A 21,332-nucleotide genomic window follows, 5' to 3' on the forward strand; every position below is an offset into this window, starting at 1 on the left:
AGAATATCGGATAAGCCAGAGTGCAGCATGATCAGCTGCCAATTCTCTCTCGGCGCCGAACCCTTCCAGGGGGCCGATCGCGAGAAGAGGAACTCGGCAGAAAGGCGGCGTGTGGAGAAGGCGGGCCAGGATAGAGGAGAGGAGAGGCGGCAGCCATCTTAATGTATGCGGGCGAGCGGCGCTGCTGGGGCTGTTGATAAGAGGAGAGCTGAGCAGGGGGAGGGGTGGGGGTGGGGAGGGGGTGCCGTGCCAAATTAAACATTCCTCGTCCCCCGTCGAGAGGAGATAAATGCCCACGTCAGGCCGGCGGGCGGCTCGTGCTCGCTCGTGCGATCTCGTGTGTAGGCGTGTGTAGGCGTGTGTGTGTGTTTGGAGGAGCGGATGGATACCGCCGCCGAAAAGTATTAGGGGCCGCCGAAATGAGAAAAGGAAAGCGTACTAAATGGCTAGTGTAGCGCCAACGACAACAAATTTGACGGCGGAGACAAACGGGCGCTCTCGCTACCGACGTGAGTGTGCAGGCAACACTGCACAAGCAAGGCTTTTGAAATCCTCTTCAGCAGTTTCTCCATTGTTTTACAGTTTACAAGTCTTTGTTTGCCTCGTTAGCTTGTCTTCCTCACTCCAAAAGAAGAGGAATCAATTAATACAGTCCTCGTCTCAACAGCCGCGCGCAATTCTGTCTGCAAACTGGTATTGCGATATCTGTACCACGATACTCTATAGGTCATCCTATGACTGCCTGAATAAGACAGTTCAAAGGTCGCAAGAGGTAAAGGGCATACCGCTTCCAATAGGACGAAGATTAGTAAAGCGCTGCTGTGTGCAAACTACCCTTCAGGGTGTGGACCAATTGAATTTTTTGAACAACATCAAACAGTGGAAAATCCAGAATGGAATAATGACATCATCATCATCATCATCATCATTTAAGACTGATTATGCCTTTCAGCGTTCAGTCTGGAGCATAGTGCCCCTTATAAAATTCCCCCATGACCCCTATTCAATGCTAACATTGGTGCCTCTTCTGATGTTAAGCCTATTACTTCAAAATCATTCTTAACCGAATCCAGGTACCTTCTCCTTGGTCTGCCCCGACTCCTCCTGCTGAACCCATGAGTCTCTTGAGTAACCTTGCTTCTCCCATGCGTGTAACATGACCCAACCATCTAACCCTGTTCGCCCTGACTGCTACATCTATAGAGTTCATTCCCAGTTTTTCTCTGATTTCCTCATTGTGGACACCCTCCTGCTATTGTTCCCATCTACTAGTACCTGCAATCATCCTAGCTACTTTCATATCCGTAACCTCAACCTTATTGATAAGGTAACCTGAATCCACCTAGCTTTCGCTCCCATACAACAAAGTTGGTCGAAAGATTGAACGGTGCACAGATAACTTAGTCTTGGTACTGACTTCCTTCTTGCAGAAGAAAGTAGATCGTAGCTGAGCGCTCACTGCATTAGCTTTGGTACACCTCGCTTCCACTTCTTTCACTATGGAATAATGACAATATTATGAAAAGGATAGATTGCTACTCATCATATAGTGTAGGTGCTGAGTCACAGACAGACACAACAGAAATACGCTAAACAAGTAAACTTTCGGCCAAAAGACCTTTCTCTGAATTAGACAACATACATACTTCAGATTTACGGAAACGCAGCTGTTATACACATGACCACTGTCTGATGCAGGCAGTCAGGGTGCGTGAGATAAATACGAGAGTGCTTCTGCTATAATACGAAATCGCACCTCAGAACATAAGTCCAGATATAGTTCCTGACCGTCTAGCACGCAGACATGTTGATTGCAGGCCCTCAGTTCCCCTCCTAACCAACACACGGCCATCACCGGCACCGAGGCAGCACAAGCTTAGCGTCTTTTCGTTATGCCAGTCTGCAACTTTTTTGAACAAACTATTTTCTATTTCAGACAACCGTAGCTTTTTTAAGGACATGAAGTTAGGAAGAACTCCACTTAGTGTAAAATTGTTGTTTTTTAAAACACGACCGATTTCGCGGCTTCAAGCCACATTATCAGGTGAACCTGCACGGTAAAAGTGAAGTACAGTGTCACCACATTTTGTGGATATTAAAATTAATAAAGGAATGTCTAAAATTTACTCACAACGTTAGAAGATCATAGACATGCCCATCGCTCCTAGCTGAAATTTACTATTCAGAGTATGTTGTCAATACTGCGGCCAGCGAAAGGTAAACAAGTCTTGCTGCATTCTTTAAAATTTGCCTGCATCTAAAAAGAAAATACTTTATAGTGAGCAAACGCTTTTTTTTTTTTTTTTTTTTTTTTTTTTAAGGAGGCTGGATTATCAATAAAGAATTGTCACGCCAACATGATAGTCGCGGCACAAGCAAATTACTATGTGGAAAGTATCAGGTGGCAGTGTGTTACCAGTGTGACAGCAGGGCAGCTCAGTGCAGGGCAAAGCAAAAGCGGCCCGCACGAACGACGGAGAGAGACTAGCTGGCTGGCGTAACGGAAGCTATCAATATGGACAGTGTGACGTCATATACTCATGACTAGGAGCGCTGAGTCGCTACCTTTACAAGCGAGAAGAATACAGAATTTTATTACATACTAACACCTAATCACACAATCAAAATTAGCCAGAATGCTATGGTGCTTTAATTCCAATTGCTTATTTCAGGTGGAATGTTCCTTTTTCATTTTTAAGTCTAAAAGTTTCCACTTTTTCTAATATATTCAAAATACAGCTTCTTTCTTTTCTGTGAAGTATTTTTAAATTTTCTAAAGGACTTGTGATGCTGTGGCCCTCACGCGTAAGTGCGCTGTTAATGCAGATAAAATATTTTCTTTTTTCTTTTTAGATGCAGGCAAATTTTAAAGAATGGAGTACGTCTTCTTTACCTTTCGCTCGCCTAGTATTGACGATATACTGTGAATAGTACATTTCCGCTAAGAACACTACGGTCGCAGGTTCGAATCCTGCCTCGGGCATGGATGTGTGTGATGTCCTTAGGTTGTTAGGTTTAAGTTGTTCTAAGTTCTAGGGGACTGATGACCTCAGAAGTTAAGTCCCAAAGTGCTCAGAGCCATTTGAACCATTTTTTTCCGCTAAGAGCGATGGATATGCCTATGATCTTTTAACGTTGTGAGTATATTTTAGACATTCCTTTATTAATTTAAATCGCCACAAAACGTGGTGGCACTGTACTTTGTTTTGTACCGTGTAGGTTCGCTTGATGATGCGACCTGAAGCCGCGAAACCGGTCATGTTTTAATAAACCTCCGCGCACACCAAAGATAATAAACTAACTTCTGCGATACAGCTTTACAACATCGCTGCTCGCTCTCAATCGATTCAGATACCAACATTATACCTGATAGCTATCACACGTTATACTCTGTCGCAACGGGAACGGTTTGGGTTCGTTGAATACACAAAGACCGTTTCCTCCCGTTGTGTACAGAGCCAACAGTGAAGCACAGAGGAGGCTGTGTTATATTATGGGAGTGTTTTTCTTGGTTTTAGGCTGTGGTCCCCTTTTTGGTCTTAAGTGAACGCAAAATGCAGAAGGATATAGACACTATTTTAAAGCGTTGTGCACTGCACACAGTGAAGGAACGGTTCGGAGACTGTGACTGTATCAGCATGACGGTGCAATCTTTGACAAAGGAGACCCAGTGAGGCTATGTTTCGTGAGCAATAAGATCTCTGAGACGGGCTGGCCTGCAGAGTGTCCACTGAACCCAGTGGAACATCTTTGGGACGAGTTAGATTGTCAACTTCGCTCCAGACCTCAGCGTCCAGTATCACTACCTCCTCGAGCTTCAGCTCTTGAGGAAAAGTAGGCTGCGATTCGTTCAGACATTCAGACACCTCAGTAAAAGTGTCCCTAGCACAGTCCAAGTCGTCATAAAGGCGAAATGTGGACACACTCCTCATCAGTGTCCGGTAATAGCTGTCCGGATACTTTAAAATAGATAATATATTTCTGGTAGAAAGATGTGTGTACCATTGATTGGCTGCGGTACAAAGACATATTTTTAAATGTTTCACAGAATACTAAATCAAATGGCTCTGAGCACTATGGGACTTAACATCTGAGGCCATCAGTCCTCTAGAACTTAGAACTACTTAAACCTAACTAACCTAAGGACACCACACACATCCATGCCCGAGGCAGGATTCGAACATCCGACCGTAGCGGTCGCGCGGTTCCAGACTGAAGCGCCTAGAACCGCTCGGCCACTGCAGCCGGCACAGAATACTAAAATGTGAAACTTATCATATTAATTTATTTCAAGCAACAGCTGAATAAGTCTATATTTTTTTTTCCTAGATGAAGACTTTTTATATTAAATCTTAAGCTACGAGTAAGCAATGCGAAACTGGCACAATAACCACACATACAAATGGGAAGATGGCGGCCAAACCACTGAAGGAGACATAAAGAAAGCGAATCAGCACAGAGAGTGTCAGGCAGCCAGTCTACGAGCAGAAATGGCAACAGTGATCTGATAGAGAGATGCAGAAAATCGTCTCAGTGAGCTAAACATTAGAGCACTGCAAGCAGGGGTGGAAAAAATATGCTAGAACAAACTCGGTAACAGTGATAAGATGGACTGACTGGCTGCAAGGACTATTATTGCCAGATGGGGAGCCCGCATCTCGTGGTCGTGCGGTAGCGTTCTCGCTTCCCACGCCCGGGTTCCCGGGTTCGATTCCCGGCGGTGTCAGGGATTTTCTCTGCCTCGTGATGGCTGGGTGTTGTGTGCTGTCTTTAGGTTTAAGTAGTTCTAAGTTCTAGGGGACTTATGACCACAGCAGTTGAGTCCCATAGTGCTCAGAGCCATTTGAACCATTTTGCCAGATGGGGGATATTTTGCTAACTACATTGGACTATAAACGTGAGTGGCCTGTGAGACAGTTGAGGCAGACGATCGCTACCCGAGATGGTGGAGCCCAACCATGATGACTACATCACTCTAAATTAAATGATTTAAACTGTATGTACATAGCTGGTTTAGAAACAGCTTGTGTAGCAAGAGTTTGCAGTCAGTTGTTGGTGATAAACTGTCTGTCTTGCTGAATCTTCATTAATTCGCTTTTTAACTTCCTGTATCACCAAATTTTCTCTAATAAAAATGTTCTTAGTACCTGAATAAGTTCCCCCCATCCCCTCTCCCCGCCCTCCTTCCCCCCGGCCTAACATGTATCTCGCCACGGTGGAGTGGCTAGCGTGCCTCAATGATACAGACATCCGTCCCATAGGTGCAATCATACTGTAAGGGTATTCAGTCTAGCAGATGCTTCCCGAAGAGGGGCAGCCGTCTTGTCAGTGGTGACGGGAGCAACATTCTCGATGATTTATCGTCCTGCCCTTGCAACATTACTAGCACGGCCTTACCGTTTTGGTACTGAGATACAGCAGTAAGTAACGGAAAGTTACATCTGTTGCACAGAGAGCATCAAAATCAACAGCGAAAACTGTCACGGTTGATAGTATACGATAGTAGAAGCAATAACGTTCTAGTAAACATGGATTCACTAACGAGTAATTTGCAAAATATTGGGTGGCTATAATTAAACTTTCGCCCTCTTGAGAAACGAATGATCGTAGGACAGTGAACCTTTGTAGAAACATTTGTAAGGACTAATGGCAGAGAAATAACGAATAAACCGTTGAAAGAAACACAGTTTAGATTTCATATGAGACGGTAACTTTCGTTAACTGCGTGCCATGTTTACGTTCCAGGTTACAAACGGTGCTCAGTGTACGACCTTCTTGCTTCACGACAGAGTGTAACTGCAGTATAGACACCATTTCACAACTGTTCGCAGCACTTTTCGAACGATGGACCATGGAATGTTCAGCTGTCGTGCCACAGCTCGAGCACTGTCTAAAGATTGCACATTGTGTTCACCATTCTTGGGTAAGGCCACAGTAGCTTCTTCGACAATTTGTGACGCTTCCCGAGCAAAACTTGCCAAATTGCCAGTTAATTCGAATTTTCGAATCACGTTATTCAACCTCGGTGTGGAAAGAGAACCTCTCCGTATTATATTAATACGTCGATACTCACGAAAAGCAGCAGCACTGTTGTTACTTCGGTAAAACAGGCTTACAAGTGAAGCCCTGCCCATGTCGTCCATACCAATGTTGACTGATTGCAACTGTAATGCACGCTGATGCTTACGTTTCAATCTTACGTCGATGTATCAGTGCAGGTACCTAACGGCAAGTCATATCATTAACGCTACCAGCAACGCCAATCCTGCAGCTCACAGTTTGAACATTATCCCTACGAAGCTGGATACCCATATGGCAAGCAGTTTTCCATGTACACTGACTCAAGTAGCGAACGTTTAATTATAATCACTCTATAGTCCCGAATGGGTAATTACGAGCCGCCATTGACTCTAGTCCGCAGCTCGTGGTCTCGCAGTAGCGTTCTCACTTCCCGAGCACGGGGTCCCGGGTTCGATTCCCGGCGGGGTCAGGGATTTTCACCTACCTCGAGAAGATTTGGTATTGTTGTGCCGTCTTCATCATAATCATTCATCGTCATTGTGGTCGGAGGAAGGCAATGGCAAACGACTTCCGCTAGAACCTTGCCTAGTGCAGCGGCGCGGGTCTCCCGCATCGTACCCTACGCCCTGTCAAGCAGTATGAGACATCATCATCATCATCATCATTGACTCTAGTATGAAATATTGCCCACGTTGGTATGCATGTATTTGAAATGTAAGTTTTCCATATAAGTCTCCATCTTATCGGGCTCAGATTTCATCCATAGTGTACCTTAACGAGAAATCCAATACTGCTCCAGCACGTTACGTGTTACAGTTTACTGTCACTCCTACCTGTTTGTTAAAGAGAGTCTTCCACGTGTTGTCCTCACATTTGGATGCAGTACTGCTCTCATCTTTGTAGTGAGACACGAATTTTTTCAAATACACCCCGAGCACCTCGTAAAGCTTGTACTGTACGATTTGCTGCTCCAATTCTCAACAGTACCAGCGAGAGTGCCGTTCACTTTCGAGATGCCTCCGTTGTTAGTTGCTATACTCTGTACACTTCGAGGACATACTGCTTCACGGTGCAGTGATGATGGCACCCCCTTCGTTAAAATGTTATGGAGGGACTTGTCCAGAAGAAAATGGAAAACGTCTTTCATCATTTAAGCATCTGTAGGTTATAGATAGATAGGTTGAAGTTTTATGTAATGTGAGTTAGTGAAGTAGACTAAGAGGAAGAACAATATTTCGCTTCAACTGAGTACATGGTTATGATAAGGTATAATGTATGGTAGGTCCATTAATGATCAAGATAAGAAGAAAGTGGGTGAGCTACTACGAACAACATAGTGAAAGGATCATCATAGGTAAGACAGGCACAAAGCCACGACCCATGCCTTCTAGCTGCTCAGATGATGAAGAGATCGAAAAAAATTGGATGATAAAAAATAAATTATTCAGTACATTAAGAGGACACTCGAAAGTGACAAACAGAAGAGAAAAAAAAAGTGGACTAGGGAAAAAACAACGAAAGGGAAAACCTCCTGTTAGAATTTTGCATAGAGCAGGATATAATCATTGATAATACTTGATTTAAGAATAATGAAAAACTGTTTATACGTCTGAGAGACATGAGGACAGCGATTAGGTTTCAGAAACATTATAAAAATATAAGATGGAGAGTTAGAAACCAGAATTTAAACTTAAAAATAATTCCAGGAGAGCTTCCAGGCTCAAAGCATCAGTTATTAGTTATAAAATGTGTACTAAAGAGGAAGAAATTGCAAAGAAGTAGGACGAATGCAAGATAGCAACTGCATGAGCTGAAACAACTAGATATGGTTGAGAGTTAAAAATGCAGTGTTAAACAACAACAGACTGATACAGGAGAAATAAATGAAATAGTAGGTAAGTAAGTAGGTTTGAGAGCACAAATAGTGGAGGCACATGAGCAACTAGGTAAAAATACAAGGTGTAGGAGACGTTCAGGGCTGTCATAATAGAGATTAAATGTAGTTTATTAAAGGTGAAAGTTTAAAAATGAAGCTAATGAAGAAAGCGAAAGGGTATACAGACATATCTAAATGTGATTAACAAAAAGTGTGAATTGGCAAAGATTCAATAGCTATAGCAAAAACAGAAGGTCATGGAATTAGGCAACAATACGGGAATGATAACAAGAGAATTAAAGAAACCTTTGAAGAAAAGAAAAGCAGTAGGATAGACATCAAGGGCTCAGATGTCAGGCCAGTTCCAGGCAAAGATAAAAAGGTTGAATGGTGTAAGGGATATGCAGAAGGGCAATATAAGGGAAGAGAAGAAGAAGGAGTGCCTCAAGCATAGTTCGTGAAAAGCTTTCAGCTCGTGTTCTGATTTTGCTGACTTTTCCGGGAATCACATTCGTCTATGGCCTTCGGTAGGATGGTGTAGGCGTACAGACGAACCTTTATGGCCATACTTAGGACATAACTGCCACATGGACCGCATTTGTAGGAAGACTTTAGAAGTGGTCCCAGTCATGCTGGTGACGTCTGTACCTACGTCCCAGTTATCAGACATTGCCGAGATATGGAAGTAGTTCATCAGCTTATGGTACCTTCGTTGCACTATGATTTGAGTAGATACATGTCTTTTCTTCAGTTAGACCCATTTATTTTTGCACGCTGTTTTTGTTTTATCACTATTTATTTTTAGCCCTACAGAACTGGCCGTTCCATCCATCTTAATAGTTATTATTAGTCGACGTCGTGTTTCTGCCAGAAGAACGACGTCATGAGCAAAATGTCGATCCGTTAGCCTAGGTTGCTCATCTTTATGTATTTTCATGTTAGAGATGTCAACAGTTATTATCATTATGAAATCTGCGATTAATATTAAAATGGAACGATGACAAATAGGATTCTTGTATGACCCCTGAAAGAATAATAAAGAATGGGGTATTCCCACCTTCTCTTTTTGTACAGCAACTAGAATCTACATACAAGTTTCTGAAAACATCAATGAGATGGTCAGGAATTCCTCATAGGCTTACAATATTCCTCAGTAATTCTCGGTGTATACTGTCGAATGATTTTTTAAATTAAACGAAGTGTAGGTATAGTGGACAGTTGAATGCTATGCAATGTTTCATTACGAAATGCATAAGAAATACTTTTTGGGAAGCCATCCTATTCTGCGGTCGCCAGTGTGCTGTTTCTTGTATCCATTTTAGGAGAACGGGACAAAAGACTTTGCCTGTCACCGAGAGAAGCTTGATACCTCTCCAGTTCCTCCATTAAGTGCAACTTAACAATGGTGTCACACCTCCACTCTTCTCCAGTTCCTCCATTAAGTGCAACTTAACAATGGTGTCACACCTCCACTCTTCTGGAACTTAGCTTGTTTGTTAACACGCTTTGCGCCATTTAGTAATACGGTAAACAAAGTACAGACTTCCGTATTTCAGAATTTCTGCTAAGATTTCATCTACATTACCTGCTTCCCTGTTTTCGTATGTTAAATTCAGAGAGAAGAAAGAAAACTTTAACTGCTCATGTCATTGTAATACAACCAGCGACGACAAAGGCGTTGGGAGACAAATAGAACGGCTTGGATAGTGTCTTTAGAAGAGATTATGAGAGGAACGTCCACAAAAGTAAAAAGTGGGTGTTGTTGTGGCATAGCGTCAGCTGACATTGCGAGAATTAGTTTAGGCAATGAGACGCTGAAAGTGGTAGACGAAGTTTCTTATTTGACCGGCATAATGACTGACAACTGGATAATTGTAGTATAATAGTGATAACGACGTAGCCTAACATCAAAAATGATTTTATTCAACGTCATATATTAAAAGATCGTTCATGTGACCTGAGGTAACTTACATCGTGTCGCTGAAGAAGGCAAATCTGGACCGATACTGGTTCAGCATAATACATTTAAAAAATAAATCCTACGCAGTAGATGTCGACTTTTAGTCACCACGAAGTTCCTGTGATCACTCTAAGCTGCTGGGTACCATATATAACAGGTGGTCAGAAACAGCCTGAGAGAGTGTTGCAGGGTAGTTGTGCTGAGAAATAACTGTTGAGGAAAAAATTCGATACATTGCGCCTTTTCCGAGTTAATTAGCACTGATGGTAGCCAATCAGGCCCTTCCGCCCGTAAATTCAAGCGACCCGGCAGATACAGTTAGTGTCAGTCGTTCTCATAGCGTTGATGACAGCGTCCTAGACCTGCCACGTCTTTGGCTCAGGTTTTAGGAAACCAAACAAAGATCACGTTTGACGACACCGTCTCTGGTGGGCAGCTTGCATTTGGACGCGCAGCGGTCTGATTGGCTAACTGAAATCGGAAACGATGCAACGTATAGATTTTTTTTCTCAACAGTCATTTCTCTGCACTCCCTATCCCGCAACACCCTTACAAAGTTATCGGACTGTTTCTTACCATCCAGTATAAAACGTTTCGAGGGGACAATCACAGAAATCTGTTATTTAGCTAAGTCGTTGTTAAACTGCTCTTTACTATCATAAAAAGAAAAAAGACTAAGCCTGCTGTTGAACATTAGCTAGGAGTGGTGTAGTACTAACAGCTGACGTCAAGTTATAATTAGATACGAATCTCGTTTCAGAGCATCGTGTGCGAGAAAGTCGGTCCTTGCTAAAGAGAGGACGACTTTTCTAATGTTGATCCAAGGAACAATAATGGGCCTGCCTGAGTGACCGTGCGGTTCTAGGTGCTACAGTCTGGAGCCGAGCGACCGCTACGGTCGCAGGTTCGAATCCTGCCTCGGGCATGGATGTGTGTGATGTCCTTAGGTTAGTTAGGTTTAATTAGTTCTACGTTCTAGGCGACTGATGACCTCAGAAGTTAAGTCGCATAGTGCTCAGAGCCATTTGAACCATTTTTTGAACAATAATGGTTTGAATCATGGAGCTCTCATATTTCTCAGCTTGTAGAAGCAGCTTCATGGAACGTCGACTCCATGCGCGTATCTGAGTTACTATTATGCACTACACACGGAATCCATATCGTACAATGTAAAATCGACTAAAATACGAGAGTATTCGGTAAGCAAGATCCGATTAGGCGCGAAATGGAAACCGCAGTGAAAATGCGATGAATCTTTGCACACATGTGTCGGGCAGTGTATCAAGTATGCTAGTCGATCGCACCACGTTGCTCTTTTTAGTTCTGGGCACGTAAGGATGGTTAAATAAATAGTGTCTCCTGCCAAGTAGGTTGGCCTGGCGAGAGATTTCGCCTGATGCCATGCAGCCCACATAACTTAATTGTCATGCATTTCATCCTTCATGAAAGTTCTCGGCCGCACTCTGTAGGGGCAATGAATATTCGTTTTCGATGGAAAGTGTTTGGTCGCCCACAATACAACCCGTAACTGGTTCCCCCTGAGTTTCACGTCTGCTCACATCAAGTGACGGCTGGGAAGACAACATTTTGGCACAGACAGACAGTTGGCTATAGACCTGCGTAAGGAACTGGCGGAAAGCACAGGTGACTGCCTTCTATGACGAAAATTTGTAAACTCTGCGATAAATGTCTAAGGCGGAGCGGTGACTTTAGAGAGAAGTAGCTGGAAGGTATAGTTAACTGTTTGCAAATAAAACTTTTTTGATTTTCACAAAGGTTTCCATTTCGCGACCGATCGGACCTTACTTTCCGAATAGCCCTCGTATTAAAAAATACCCAGAATGTCAGGCGTCAGCTGCCAGAGACGTTGAAACTCTTGTCTTAAATAAGGCAGAATCACCTAGTTATTTCATTGTTTTGAAAGTCTCTGTGTATTTCATCACTAACTATATGCGCAGCTGGCACTGGAAGGGATAGAAAACAGAAGGAAAGGTCAACTCAGTGCTTGTTGCTCGCTGTGACTCGCTGTGACAAGAGGAAATGCTGACAGTGTAGACAGTAAGGGCGAGACGGGGCCCGTGATGTAGCTGGTAGCAGGTGGCCGTCGGTCGTGGTGAACGCGGCTCTCAAGCAATTTGCCGAGACGCTCTGCGGCGGTCAGCCTCCAGCAAAACAAAGTCGCCTGTGTATGCTGTCTGCAGGCTGCAGGCTGCTGGATCATCGTCTTTTGAGGCGGCGTGATGAGGCACTCATCTGCAGCCCCCCCCCCCCCCCCCTCCGGGCTCCGCACCGCACATCCGCCTCCTCATTGAAACAGTCCTTATTTCGTACTGCCTCTCGTTCCGTCGTTACGACGCTCAGCTCAAACTAATTTACAAGTCTGTGCTAAAAAGAAAAAGAACCAGACCGATACGAGTAGGGCGCTCCAAGGGTTTCGTACAAACTTAATTACGAGGGGCATTCAAAAGGTTATGCTAGAAATTTTTTGTCGGCAAATTTCGCAAATTTCGGAAGTTTTTGTGGGACGTCGAGGAATATTCCCTTACGGTTTCATGAAGTTTCGATACGTGGTGGTGCTATAACGTATAGCTTTGTAGAAAAGTGCGTTAAGTACGTTACGATAGATTTTTCTAAAAAGGAACATTCGTAGTTTCAGTTGTTAATAATTGAAAACGTATAACGTCAATAAGAATGAAAACGTATGTGTGTATGCATATAACATTTCTTAATTTCTTAACAACTGTGCAAAACTTAGTTACATTATCTTGGAAAACTTGAACTTTATAAGGTTTTTTGAAAGTATTGCAATTTTGCATATGACCCGCCTTAATCATACCGTGAAGTAAACTTTATCTCAATCTGTTCCGAGGTGAACTATATTTAGTGTTCAAAATGGTTCAAATGGCTCTGAGCACTATGGGACTCAACTGCTGTGGTTATCAGTCCCCTAGAACTTAGAACTACTTAAACCTAACTAACCTAAGGACATCACACACATCCATGCACGAGGCAGGATTCGAACCTGCGACCGTAGCAGTCGCACGGTTCCGGACTGCGCGCCTAGAACCGCGAGACCACCGCGGCCGGCTATATTTAGTGTCTCATTAAATCGTACGAAAAATGCGTTTTGCACATTACTGTCACTCTGTCTAGCTGGACGCTTCGGCTTGAAGTCTGCAGTTTGTTGGTACAGGTTACGGATGGAAATTACGGAACTACTGCAGAGCACGAAACGTAATCTTTTAAAGTCTCTGGTGAAGAGATGAACGTACAACTTTCTGCCGTTCTACCAACAAGTGTGTTGTCTTCTTAGAAAATAACACCATTAGCTTGATGAAGGAACGGTTAGACCGAAAACAAAAACTTTCCATATATATCGGTTACTGTGGTAATATCCACAGTTGATACCAATAATACCCTTGCCGATCACGCTCTATAGATGGAGAAATCTTCAGTTACACCCCATTTTATTCATGAAAGAGACTCAGTCTAAATAATCTTCAACTTCTGCCTCTAAGCCAATGACAGTACGTTACACCGCTGTAGATAAAGATTTACTGGGATTACGCAGGCTCAATCCTAGGTAATGCAGGTATCAGACACGATTCATTGGCGGAACACAGGGAAAAACGCACTAGTTTCCAAAGGAGACTACTTACGAATCACTCATGCTTCCCATATTCGAATATTGCTGAAGTGTGCGGTACCCATACCAAATAAGACTCACAGGCGATATTGAACGTGTACCATAGATGGCCGGCACTGAATGGTTCAAATGGCTCCAAGCGCTATTGGACTTAACATCTGAGGTCATCAGTCCCCTAGACTTAGAACTGCTTAAACCCAACAACCTAAGAACATCACACACATCCGTACCCGAGGCACGATTCGAACCTGCGATCGTAGCAGCAGCGCGGTTTCGGACTGAAGCGCCTAGAACCGCTCTGGCACAGCGGCCGGCCACTGAATGGTCACGGGTTTGTTCGACTCACGGGACAGTGTGAAGGAAATGTTGAAACACTTGAAATGACAAACTCTTGAAGATACATGCAGCTTATCAAACGAAATACTACTTACCAAATTCAAAAACTAATTCAATGTGAAGACTCTAGAGATATTTACAGGGTGATTCAAAAAGAATACCACAACTTTAGGAATTTAAAACTCTGCAACGACAAAAGGCAGAGCTAAGCACTATCTGTCGGCGAATTAAGGGAGCTATAAAGTTTCATTTAGTTGTACATTTGTTCCCTTGAGGCGCTGTTGACTAGGCGTCAGCGTCAGTTGATGCTAAGATGGCGACCGCTCAACAGAAAGCTTTTTGTGTTATTGAGTACGGCAGAAGTGAATCGACGACAGTTGTTCAGCGTGCATTTCGATCGAAGTATGGTGTTAAACCTTCTGATAGGTGGTGTATTAAACGTTGGTATAAACAGTTTACAGAGAATGGGTGTTTGTGCAAAGGGAAAAGTTGTGGACGGCCGAGAACGAGTGATGAAAATGTAGCACGCATCCAGCAAGCATTTGTTCGCAGCCCAGGAAAATCGACTCGCAGAGCTAGCAGAGAGCTGCAAATTCCACAATCAACTGTATGGAGAGTCCTACGAAAAAGGTTAGTTATGAAACCTGAACGTCAACTACCCGAGGCGATGGATCGGCCGCCAGGCAGCCCGTGACAGAGCATCATTGGCCTCCAAGAAGCCCTGATCTTACCCCCTGCGATTTTTTCTTATGGGGGTATGTTAAGGATATGGTGTTTCGGCCACCTCTCCCAGCCACCATTGATGATTTGAAACGAGAAATAACAGCAGCTATCCAAACTGTTACGCCTGATATGCTACAGAGTGTGTGGAACGAGTTGGAGTATCGGGTTGATATTGCTCGTGTGTCTGGAGGGGGCCATATTGAACATCTCTGAACTTGTTTTTGAGTGAAAAAAAAAACCTTTTTAAACACTCTTTGTAATGATGTATAACAGAAGGTTATATTATGTTTCTTTCATTAAATACACATTTTTAAAGTTGTGGTATTCTTTTTGAATCACCCTGTATATTATTCAGCCTCTTACAAATACCTTGCGTGGGGAATGTGAAGACATAATTAGAGTAATCAAAATAAGCAAAGAGGCATTTAATCAGACATTCTTCCCGCACTGCTTTGGCGACTGGAACAGCAAGAAACTGTTAAATGTGGCACCGTACATGTTACAGTCATCTGCAGTGTATATACACTGATGAGCAAAAAAATTATGACCACCTTCTTAGTAGCTTGTCTGTCCGCCTTTGGAAAGAAATACTTCACTGATTCTGCGATCAGGGATCCGACAGATTGTTGGTAGGCTTGTGGAGGTATGAGGCACTGGATGTCTACGAACAGCTCATGTAATTCGCTCAGATGACGAGGCACTGACTTGCGTACTCGGTGATGGCATCCTATAGTAACCCAGATGGCTCCCATAGGATTTACTTCAGGCGAATTTGGTCGCCTAGACTTCAGCGTGAGTTCACCATAACGCTCCTCAAACCACTGTAGCACGGTTCTGACTCCGAGACAGGCACAGTTATACTGCTGAAAGATGGCATCGACGTCGCGGAAGACATCATGTATGAAATGAAAATACTGCTCCAATCAGTCTGTCTCCATGGCGCACTGCGCGGTTCGAGCCGTCGCTCACCTCGATGACGGCGTTTGTGGAGACGACCCTCGACCTAGTGTAGCAAAAATGTGATTCAGCCGAAGAACCGACACGTTTCCATTGATCGCCGGTCGATTCCCGATGGTCCCACTGCAACTGTAATTGACGAAGTCTTTGGGTCCACATGTGAACACGTAGGGGTTGTCTGCTGTGGAGCTCCAGGTTCAACAATATACGATGAACGGTGTGCTCAGAAACACTTGTGCGTGCAACAGCATTGTGCTCTTTCGGCAGAGATGCCACAGGGCACTACCTATCCTACTTTACAGAGCAGACAAGCCTCAGAACCCCACGTTCTGTGAAGAGCCGTGGACGTCCAACCATTTAGCGCCTAGTGGTAGTTTCACTGTCCTTCTACCTCTTTCAGTAGCTGCTCACGACTACAGTACGTGAACATTCCAGCAACTTCGCCGTTTTCTGCGTAATAATAATGTTCCTTTTGTCAGAGTCGATTTCAATCGATTTCCCCAACTGCAGGCCATATCTTTGCTAGTGTGGTCCCCCGTCCGTGTGTGCTCCGCTTACATACTTTCGTTACCTCTTCACGTGCCCAGAACGCCATCAGGCGGCACGCAACGACACGATGGGCAGTGGTCATTATTTTTTGGCTTATCAGCGTATGTTGATGTAAGAAGGACGTTTCGAAATACGTTTTTTCATCGTTTCTGAAAGAGAAGGTGGTACACCAGGTGTCACAAACAAACGCCACAAGAATCCACATCCGCTACTGGTTCAACGACAGAAATGGCATCGGCGAATGGGAATGAAGTATGCGCAGAGCGTCGAAAGAGAGAGTAACATCATACGTCTACGTCTAAGTGATTACTCTGCTATTTACAATACAGTGCCTGACAGAAGGTTCAATGAACCACCTTCAAACTGTCTCTCTACCGTTCCACTCTCGAACGGCACGCGGGAAAAACGAGCACTTAAATGTTTCTGTGCGAGCCCTGATTTCTCTTATTTTATTGTGATGATCATTTCTCCCTATGTAGTTGGGTGCCAACAGAATGTTTTCGCAATCGGAGGAGAAAACTGGTGATTGAAATTTCATGAGAAGATCCCGTCGCAACGAAAAACGCCTTTGTTTTAATGATTGCCACTCCAGTTCACGTATCATGCCTGTCACACAATCTCCCCTATTTCGCGATAATACAAAACGAGCTGCCCTTCTTTGTATTTTTTCGATGTCATCCGTCAGTCCCATCTGATGCGGATCCCACACCGCACAGCAATATTCCAGAATAGGCCGGACAAGCGTGGTGTGAGCAGTGTCTTTAGTACACCTGTTGCACCTTCTAAGTGTTCTGCCAACGAATCGCAGTCTTTGGTTTGTTCTACCCACAATATTATCTATGTGATCGTTCCAATTTACGTTATTTATAATTGTAATCCCTAAGTATTTAGTTGAATTTACAGCCTTCACATCTGTGTGACTTATCGCGTAATTGAAATTTAGCTGATTTCTTTTAGTACTCAGGTGAATAACTTCACACTTTTCCTTACTCAGGGTCAACTGCCACTTTTCGCACCATACAGATATCTTATCTAAATCATTTTGCAAGTCATTTTGATCATCTGATGACTTTACAAGACGGAAAATGACAGCTTCATCTGCAAAAAATCTAAGACGGCTACTCAGATTGTCTCCTATGTCGTTAATATAGATCAGGAACAATAGCGGGCATATAATTTCTCCCCCCATGAACCATGGACCTTGCCGTTGGTGGGGAGGCTTGCGTGCCTCAACTATACACATAGCCGTACCGTAGGTGCAACCACAACGGAGGGGTATCTGTTAAGAGGCTAGACAAACGTGTGGTTCCTGAAGAGGGGCAGCAGCCTTTTCAGTAGTTGCAGGGGCAACAGTCTGGATGATTCACTGATCTGGCCTTGTAACATTAACCAAAACGGCCTTGCTGTGCTGGTACTGCAAACGGCTGAAAGCAAGGGGAAACTACAGCCGTAATTTTTCCCGAGGGCATGCAGCTTTACTGTATGATTAAATGATGATGGCGTCCTCTTGGGTAAAATATTCCGGAGGTAAAATAGTCCCACATTCGGATCTCCGGGCGGGGACTACCCGAGAGGACGTCGTTATCAGGACAAATAAAACTGGCGTTCTACGGATCGGAGCGTGTAATGTCAGATCCCTTAATCGGGCAGGTAGGTTAGAAAATTTAAAAAGGGAAATGGATAGGTTAAAGTTAGATATAGTGGGAATTAGTGATGTTCGGTGGCAGGAGGAACAGGACGTTTGGTCCGGTGAATACAGGATTATAAATACAAAATCAAATAGGGGTAATGCAGGAGTAGGTTTAATAATTAATAAAAAAATAGGAGTGCCGGTAAACTACTATAAACAGCATAGTGAACGCATTATTGTGGCCAAGATAGACACGAAGCCCATGCCTACTACAGTAGTACAACTTTATATGCCAACTAGCTCTGCAGATGACGAAGAAATTGATCAAATGTATGACGACATAAAAGAAATTATTCAGGTAGTGAAGGGACACGAAAATTTAATAGTCATGGGTGACTGGAATTCGAGAGTAGGAAAAGGGAGAGAAGGAAACATAGTAGGTGAATATGGATTGGGGGTAAGAAATGAAAGAGGAAGCCGCCTGGTAGAATTTTGCGCAGACCATAACTTAATCATGGCTAACACTTGGTTTAAGAATCATGAAAGAAGGTTGTATACATGGAGATAAGAGAACCACTTGCATGAATATCAAGAGCTTTGATGGAAACCCAGTTCTAAGCAAAGAAGGCAAAGCAGAAAGGTGGAAGGAGTATATAGAGGGTCTATACAAGGGCGATGTAATTGAAGACAATATTATGGAAATGGAAGAGGATGTAGAGGAAGATGAAATGGGAGATATGATACTGCGTGAAGAGTTTGACAGAGCACTGAAAGACCTGAGTCGATCAAGGCCCCCGGTGTAGACAACATTCCATTAGAACTGACAGCCTTGGGAGAACCAGTCATGACAAAACTCTACCATCTGGTGAGCAAGATGTATGAGACAGGCGAAATACCCTCAGACTTCAAGAAGAATATAACAATTCCAATCCCAAAGAAAGCAGGTGTTGACAGATGTGAAAATTACCGAACTATCAGTTTAATAAGTCACAGCTGCAAAATACTAACGCGAATTCTTTACAGACGAATGGAAAAACTGATAGAAACCGACCTCGGGGAAGATCAGTTTGGATTCCGTAGGAATGTCGGAACACGTGAGGAAATACTGACCCTACGACTTATCTTAGAAGAAAGATTAAGGAAAGGCAAACCTACGTTTCTAGCATTTGTAGACTTAGAGAAAGCTTTTGACAATGTTGATTGGAATACTCTTTCAAATTCTGAAGGTGGCAGGGGTAAATTACAGGAAGCGAAAGGCTATTTACAATTTGTACAGAAACCAGATGGCAGTTATAAGAGTAGAGGGGCATGAAAGGGAAGCAGTGGTTGGGAAGGGAGTGAGACAGGGTAGTAGCCTATCCCCAATGTTATTCAATCTGTATACTGAGCAAGCAGAAGGAAACAAAAGAAAAATTTGGAGTAGGAATTAAAATCCATGGAGAAGAAATAAAAACCTTGAGATTCGCCGATGACATTGTAATTCTGTCAGAGACAGCAAAGGGCCTGGAAGAGCAGGTGAACGGAATGGACAGTGTCTTGAAAGGAGGGTATAAGATGACCATCAACAAAAGCAAAACGAGGATAATGGAATGTAGTCGAATTCAGTCGGGTGATGCTGAGGGAATTAGATTAGGAAATGAGACACTTAAAGTAGTAAAGGAGTTTTGCTATTTGGGGAGCAAAATAACTGATGATGGTGGAAGTAGAGAGGATATAATGGCAAGGAAAGCGTTTCTGAAGAAGAAAAATTTGTTAACATCGAGTATAGATTTAAATGTCAGGAAGTCGTTTCTGAAAGTATTTGTACGGAGTGTAGCTATGTATGGAAGTGAAACGTGGACGATAAATAGTTTAGACAAGAAGAGAATAGAAGCTTACGAAATGTGGTGCTACAGAAGAATGTTGAAGATTAGATGGGTAGATCACATAACTAATGAGGAGGTATTGAATAGAATTGGGGAGAAGAGGAGCTTGTGGCACAACTTGAAGAAGGGTAGGACACGTTCTGAGAGATCGAGGGATCACCAATTTATTATTGGAGGGCAGCGTGGAAGGTAAAAATCGAAGAGGGAGACCAAGAGATGAATACACTAAGCAGATTCAGAAGGATGTAGGCTGCAGTAGGTACTGGGAGATGAAGAAGCTTGCACAGGATAGAGTAGCATGGAGAGCTGCATCAAACCAGTCTCAGGACTGAAGACCACAACAACAACAACAACAACAACAACACAACACTTCCTTGGGGAACGCCGGATATTACTTGTGTTTTACTCGATGACTTTCCGTCTATTACTACGAACTGTGTCCTTTCTGACAGGAAATCACGAATCCAGTCGCACAACTGAGGCGTAGGCACGCAATTTGGTTAGAAGACACTTGTGAGGAACGGTGTCGAAAGCCTACATCTACATCTACATGACTACTCTGCAATTCACATTTAAGTGCTTGGCAGAGTGTTCGTCGAACCACAATCATACCATCTCTCTACCATTCCACTCCCGAACAGCGCGCGGGAAAAACGAACACCTAAACCTTTCTGTTCGAGCTCTGATTTCTCTTATTTTGTTCTGATGATCATTCCTACCTATGTAGGTTGAGCTCAACAAAATATTTTCGCATTCGGAAGAGAAAGTTGGTGACTGAAATTTCGTAAATAGATCTCGCCGCGACGAAAAACTTCTTTGCTGTAATGACTTCCATCCCAATTCGCGTATCATATCTGCCACACTCTCTCCCCTACTACGTGATAATACAAAACGAGCTGCCCTTTTCTGCACCCTTTCGATGTCCTCCGTCAATCCCACCTGGTAAGGATCCCACACCGCGCAGCAATATTCTAACAGAGGACGAACGAGTGTAGTGTAAGCTGTCTCTTTAGTGGACTTGTTGCATCTTCTAAGTGTCCTGCCAATGAAACGCAACCTTTGGCTCGCCTTCCCCACAATATTATCTTTGTGGTCTTTCCAACTGAAGTTGTTCGTAATTTTAATACCCAGGTACTTAGTTGAATTCACAGCCTTGAGAATTGTACTATTTATCGAGTAATCGAATTCCAACGGATTTCTTTTGGAACTCATGTGGATCACCTCAAACTTTTCGTTATTTAGCGTCAACTGCCACCTGCCACACCATACAGCAATCTTTTCTAAATCGCTTTGCAACTGCTACTGGTCTTCGGATGACCTTACTAGACGGTAAATTACAGCATCATCTGCGAACAACCTAAGAGAACTGCTCAGATTGTCACCCAGGTCATTTATATAGATCAGGAACAGCAGAGTTCCCAGGACGCTTCCCTGGGGAACACCTGATATCATTTCAGTTTTACTCGATGATTTGCCGTCTATTACTACGAACTGCGACCTTTCTGACAGGAAATCACGAATCCAGTCGCACAACTGAGACGATACCCCATAGGCCCGCAGCTTGATTAGAAGTCGCTTGTGAGGAACGGTGTCAAAAGCTTTCCGGAAATCTAGAAATACGGAATCAACTTGAGATCCCCTGTCGATAGCGGCCATTACTTCGTGCGACTAAAGAGCTAGCTGCGTTGCAGAAGAACGATGTTTTGTGGAAATCTAAAAATATGGAATCAATTTGACATCCCCTGTCGATAGCACTCATTACTTCATGA

This window comes from Schistocerca nitens, chromosome 4 (genome assembly GCF_023898315.1).
Source record: "Schistocerca nitens isolate TAMUIC-IGC-003100 chromosome 4, iqSchNite1.1, whole genome shotgun sequence".
In the NCBI taxonomy this organism is placed as follows: Eukaryota; Metazoa; Arthropoda; class Insecta; order Orthoptera; family Acrididae; genus Schistocerca; species Schistocerca nitens.